Source organism: Nicotiana tomentosiformis, chromosome 10 (assembly GCF_000390325.3).
Source record: "Nicotiana tomentosiformis chromosome 10, ASM39032v3, whole genome shotgun sequence".
NCBI classification, from domain to species: Eukaryota; Viridiplantae; Streptophyta; class Magnoliopsida; order Solanales; family Solanaceae; genus Nicotiana; species Nicotiana tomentosiformis.
In genome coordinates, this window is record NC_090821.1 from 28,326,712 (window position 1) to 28,333,851 (window position 7,140).

The window sequence follows — 7,140 nt, forward strand, 5'->3', positions numbered from 1 at the left end:
AGACCTTCAGGAGGAGGTTCCAGTTCAAAATGTACCAGCTGGACCAGTTCAGGTCCCGGAAGGATTCATAGTCACTCCAGTACTTCAGGACGTTCTAGTCCGTTTGGTAAGTCTTATGGAGGGCGTGGCCCAGAATTGTACATTTCCAGTGGCACCAGCCGTCTCACAGGCTGGGGGAGGAGCACAAAATCTTACTACTCCCGCTCCGGAGCAGATGGCTCCCCAAAATCAGGCTCTAGCAGTCCCTCCAGTTGGGGTAGTTCAGCAAGTTGTTGCGGCACAGACCGGTGATAGGCCCGCCATGTCTTTTGAGGACTTATTGAGACTGGATAAGTTTACTAAGCTCTTTCCAGTTCACTTCAGTGGTACACCTTCTGAGGACCCATAGAATTATCTTGAACGTTGCCACAAGGTGCTGCGGAACATGGGTATAGTTAAGATCAATGGGGTTGATTTTGCTGTATTTCAGATGAAGGGTTCCGCCAAGAGGTGGTGGAGAGATTATACATTGACCCGACCAGTTGGATCGCCTGCACTTACCTGGGAGCAGTTCTCTCAGCTATTTCTGGAGAAGTTCCTCCCTATCACACTAAGAGAGGAATTCCGCAAGCAATTTGAACGTCTACAACAGGGCAGTATGACTATTACTCAGTACGAGTCCCGTTTTATGGATTTGGCTCTTCATGCTCTCCTTTTATTACCTACTGAGGGAGAGAGAGTGAGGACGTTTATTGAGGGACTCACTCACCCTATCAAGCTTCAGATGGCCAAGGAGATCGGAAGTGAGACTTCTTTTCAGGCGGCTGCTAATGTCGCGAGGAGGATCAAGATGGTTCTTACATAGGAGAGAGGGCAAAGGTCTAATAAGAGGCCTTGTCAGTTCGGTGATTTTAGTGGTGCCTCGTGTGGAGGCAGGGCTAATTTTTGTAGGGATCATCCTCCTAGACCGTTTCATTCATCACTTTATGCATCTTATGGTGCTTCAGGGAGTCACGGTCCTATTATGCCTTACTATGGGCAGCCAACATTTAGTACACATTCAGCTCCTATCAGTGCACCGCCACTCCAGAGTTACTACAGCGGTTATCTGGCCCATTTAGGTCAGCTTCAGCTTCAGCAGCCAAGGCATCAGGATGGGTGTTATGAGTGTGGGAATATTGGTCACATCAGGAAGTATTGCCCTAGATTGGCGAGTAACAGATCTCGGCAGGATTCACGTGCCAACATACCGGCACCGGTTGCTTCACCGCCTGCTCAGCCAGCTAGAGGTAGGGGTCAGGCAGCTAGAGGTAGAGGTCAGGCCATTAGAGGTGGAGTTCAGGCCATTAGAGGTAGAGGTCAGACCGATAAAGGTGGAGGCCATCCAGTTAGAGGTCGTCCCAGGGACGCAGTTCAGAGTGGTGGGGCTCAGCCCTGATTTTATACTTTTCCAGCTAGGCCTGAGGCCGAGTCATCTGATGCTGTGATCATATGTATTATTCCAGTTTGCCATAGAGATACTTCAGTTCTATTTGATCCAGGATCTACTTATTCCTATGTGTCCTCCTATTTTGCTTCATATTTGGTTGTGCCTTGTGATTCTCTAAGTGCTTCTGTGTGCGTATCTACACCGGTGGGAGACTCTATTGTAGTAGATCATGTCTATCGTTCATGTGTGATTACTATTGGTAATCTTGAGACTAGTGTGGATCTTCTACTTCTTGATATGGTAGATTATGATGTCATCTTGGGTATGGATTGGCTGTCCCCTTATCATGCTATATTGGATTGTCATGCCAAGACAGTGACCCTAGCTATGTCGGGGTTACCTCGGTTAGAGTGGAAAGGAATTCCTGGTCATTCTGCCAGCAGGGTTATTTCTTATATGAAAGCTCGGCGTATGATAAAGAAAGGGTGTCTAGCCTATTTGACTTATATTCGCGATCCCAGTGCGGATGTTCCTTCTATGGACTCAGTACCAGTTGTTCGTGAATTTCCAGAAGTATTTCCTGCAGATCTGTCGGGGATGCCACCCCGACAAAGATATTGACTTCTGTATTAATCTGGCTCTGGGCACTCAGCCCATTTCTATTCCACCATACCGTATGGCCCCGTCGGAGTTGAAAGAATTGAAAGAGAAGTTAGAAGACTTGCTTGATCAGGGATTCATTAGACCCAGTATCTCTCCCTGGGGTGCACCAATACTATTTGTAAAGAACAAAGATGGCTCTATACGGATGTGTATAGATTATCGGCAGTTAAACAAGACCACTATCAAAAACAAATATCCGCTGCCAAGAATTGATGACTTATTTGATCAGCTTCAGGGTGCTAAGGTATTTTCGAAGATCGATTTGAGGTCTGGTTACCATCAGTTGAAGATTAGGGCATCTGATGTCCCTAAAACAGCTTTTCGTACTCGGTATGGGCATTAGGAATTCCTAGTGATGTCATTTGGGTTGACAAATGCCCCAGCAACATTATGGATTTGATGAATCGGGTGTTCAAGCCCTATTTGGATTCTTTTGTGGTTGTATTCATTGATGATATCTTGATTTACTCCAGCAGCCGAGAGGAGCATGAGCAGCATCTTCAGAGTGTGCTTCATACTTTGAAGAATAATCAGTTATATGCCAAATTTTCAAAATGTGAGTTTTGGTTAGACTCGGTTGCCTTTTTTGGGGCATGTTGTACCGGCAGAAGGCATAAAGGTGGATCCTAAAAAGATTGAGGCTGTTCAGAATTGGCCTAGACCTACTTCAGTTACAGAGATCCGGAGTTTCCTGGGTTTGGCAGGTTATTATCGTTGGTTCATGGAAGGGTTTTCATCTATAGCAAGCCTACTGACTAGACTGACCCAGAAAGGTGTCCCATTCAGATGGTCAGACGAGTGTGAGTTGAGCTTTCAGAAGCTCAAGACTGCTTTGACTACGGCGCCAGTGTTGGTATTACCCACAGGTTCAGGACCATATACAGTATATTATGAGGCATCTCACATTGGGCTTGGTACAGTATTAATGCAAGATGGCAGGGTGATTGCATATGCGTCGCGGAGGTTTAAAGTTCACGAGAAGAATTATCCTGTTCATGACTTAGAATTGGCAGCCATTGTTCATGCGCTGAAGATTTGGAGGCATTACCTCTACGGTGTCTCGTGTGAGGTATTTAATGATCACCGTAGCCTTCAGTATCTGTTCAAACAAAAAGATCTCAATTTGAGGCAGAGAGGATGGTTGGAGTTGTTAAAAGACTATGATATCACCATTTTGTATCACCTCGGAAAGGCCAATGTGGTGGATGATGCTTTAAGTAGAAAGGCTGTGAGTATGGGCAGTCTTGCGTATATTTCGGTTGGTGAGAGGTTGTTAGCTACAGATATTCAGATGTTGGCTAATCAGTTCGTGAGGTTAGATGTTTCGGAACCCAGTCAGGTTCTAGCTTGCATAGTCGCTCGGTCTTCTTTATATGAGCGCATCAGAGAGAGGCAGTATGATGATCCTCATTTACTTGTCCTTAAGGACACGGTGCGGCACGGTGATGCCAGACAGGTTGTTGTGGGGGAAGATAGAGTTCTGCGAATGCAGGGTCGTATTTGTGTGCCTAATGTGGATGGGCTTCGTGAATTAATTCTTGAAGAGGCACACAGTTCCAGGTATTCTATTCATCCAGGTATCGCTAAAATGTATCAAGATTTACAACAACATTATTGGTGGAGGAGAATGAAGAAGGATATAGTTGCATATGTAGCTCGGTGTCTGAATTTTCAGCAAGTTAAATATGAGCATCAGAGACCTGGTGGTTTGCTCCAGAAGTTAGAAATTCGTGAGTAGAAGTGGGAGCGTATCACCATGGATTTTGTTGTTGGGCTCCCACGGACTTAGAGAAAATTTGACGCAGTTTGGATCATTGTGGATAGGTTGACCAAGTCAGCACATTTCATTCTAGTGGCAGTTACCTATTCTTCAGAGAGGTTAGCTGAAATTAACATTCGTGAGATTGTCCACCTTCACGGTGTGCACGTGTCTATTATTTCATATCGAGGTACGCAGTTTACCTCACACTTCTGGAGGGTTGTATAGCATGAGTTAGGCACGTGGGTTGACTTGAGTACAGCATTTCATCCACAGACAGACGGACAGCTAGAGCGCACCATTCAGATATTGAAAGATATGCTTCGCTCTTGTGTTATAGACTTTGAAGGTTCTTGGGATTATTTCTTTCCACTTGCGGAGTTTGCTTATAATAATAGCTACAAGTCAAGCATTTAGATGGCTCCATATGAGGCATTATACAGAAGGCGATGTCATTAGCTAGTTGGCTGGTTTGAACCGGGAGAGGCTCGGTTATTGGGTACCAATTTGGTACATGATGCCTTGGATAAGGTCAAGATTATTCAGGATCGACTTCACACAGCTCAGTCTAGGCAAAAGAGTTATGCCGACCGTAAAGTTCATGATATTGCATTCATGGTTGGAGAAAGAATATTGCTCCGGGTTTCACCTATGAAAGGTGTAATGAGGTTCGGAAAGAAGGGCAAGTTGAGCCCTAGGTATATCGGACCCTTTGAAATTCTTGAAAGGATGGGTGAAGTAGCCTACAGGCTTGCATTACCACCTACTTTATCAGCGGTTCATCCGGTATTCCATGTGTCTATGCTCCGGAAATATCATGGTGATCCGTCCCATGTGTTAAATTTCAGCTCAGTCCAATTGGACAAAGATTTGACTTACGAGGAGGAGCCGGTGGCTATTCTAGCCCGGTAGGTCCGACAGTTGAAGTCTAAGAGTTATCCTTCAGTTCGGGTGCAATGGAGAGGTCAGCCGGTAGAGGCATCTACCTGGAGTCCGAGTCGGACATGCGGAGTAAATATCCATACCTTTTCTCCAGCTCAGGTACTTTTTCTAACTCCGTTCGAGGACGAACGTTTGTTTTAGAGGTGGAGAATGTGATGACCCAAAATGTCATCTTTAAATTTAATAAGTAGTTCTTGTTCTAAGACCTCGAAAAGCACTAATTATAATTCCTCGACTTGCGTGCGCAGTCCGTATAATTTCTGGAAAAGTTTCTGTGTGAAAAATGGATTGAAATGTGAAATAGAGCTTTAAAACTCAACTGAGTTGACTTCGGTCAATATTTTGAGCAAACGGACTCGGATCAGTATTTTGACAGTTCCAGTAGGTCCGTATCATGATTTGGGACTTTGGCGTATGCCCGGAATCAAATTCCAAGGTCCCTAGCCCGAGATATGGAATTTTGATGAAAAATTAAAAGCTTGAAAACTTAATGATTTTTAAGAAATTATTGATGTTGGATTTATTGACACCGGGTCTGTATTTTGGTTACGGAGCCCGGTATAGGTCCACTATAATATTTATGACTTGTCTGCCAAATTTGGTAAGAATCGGAGTTGATTTGACGTGATTCGGACGTCCGATTTTAAAAATATAAGTTTTAAAGTTTTCTTGAAAACTTCCTTTGAGTTGTTGTCTGATTCATAGTTCTAGGTGTTATTTTGGCGATTTGATCGCGCGAACAAGTTCGTATGATGTTTTAGGACTTGGGTGCATATTTGGTTTGGAGCCCCGAGGGCTCGGGTGGTTAACGGATTATTTTTGGACTTCAGGAAACTGCAGAAACCTGCTTCTGGTTTCCTTCTTCACGTTCGCGAGGGGAGTCTTGCATTTGATAAGAGCAAATTGGGGCTGGCACATTTTGTGCTTCGTGTTTGCGACAGAGTGAACGCGTTCGCGAAGGCTTGAGGTGCGAAGCTTCGCGTTCGCAATCGAAGCCTCGTGTTCGCGAAGGGAAAGGGGCTGGCCAGGAAAATTGCCTTCGCGTTCGCGAAGGGCATCTCGCGTTTGCGAAGGCCAAGCCAGGCAAGCTTCGCATTCGCGAAGTACCCCCCGCATTCGCGAAAAGTAAAATTGGTCAGCGGGAATTTTTGCTTCGCGAACGCGAGGCACTGACCGCGTTCGCGAAGGGTAAAAGTTCCAGAAAAAGAACTTAAGTTCTGGAAAATGGGATTCGTCCCATTTTCAACCCTTTTCCATTTTTGAGCTCGGGTAAGGCGATTTTTGGACGATTTTCTGGAAAATATTAGGGTAAGTGTTCCTTATCCTATATTGATTATATTTCATGATTCCATACTCATTTACATAATGAATCCGTGAATTTAGGGAAGAAAAATCAGATTTTTATAAAATCTTCCAAAAACGAAAAATTAAGATTTGAAGGTACATTTGATATCGGAATTGGATAATTTTTGTATGGTTGAACTCGTAGAGGAACGGGTGTTCGGATTTTGTGAGTTTTTCCGAGATTTGAGACGCGGGTCCCACTATCGAATATTTAAATGAATTTCAGATTTTTATCCGAAAGATTAGTAAATTCATATGGAATTAATTCCTATGATTCGTATTAAGTATATTAAATTGTTTGTGAATAGATTTGAATATTTTGGAGACAAATTTAAAAGGAAAAGCTATGGTCGAGTAATTGATTGAAATTTGCAAAGCGAGGTAAGTGTCGTGGTTAACCTTGACTTGAGGGAATAGCACCCTTAATCTATTTGTTATGTGAAATGCATGTGAACGACGTATAGGCGAGGTGACGAGTGTCTATATGTCATCAAATTAATTGTTTGCATAATTACTTAAAAAATCATAAATTATTTTAAATGATAAATTAATTATTATAATAATTGTTTCTCTCCTATTCTTTGTCAAATATTAATTATTGAATTCCTGCATTAATCGTTACATGCTATTTGAATTATGTGTCTTAATTATTATTTGACATTTAGCATATTAAATATTAAACTGCATATTTTCTCCTTGATTTCTAGAATAACTTGCTAATTGCCATTGCTTGTTTCATAATTAAATCATAATTATTGTATGATTGTTGTCTTATAATTTTATATTAGTTGTTGCATTTATTGGGGAAATTTCTTCTATAAGAATTGGTAAATGAATATATTGGAGGAGCGGGTTGTACGCCGCAACAGAATTGAATTGGTAAATGAATATATTAGAGGAGCGGGTTGTACGCCGCAACAGAATTGATTGAAATGAACATATTGGGGGATCGTGTTGCACGCCTATAATGACCCGGCCGGTCGTTTGGAGAATTAGAGCTCGATCCCCTAATATATATTTTCCC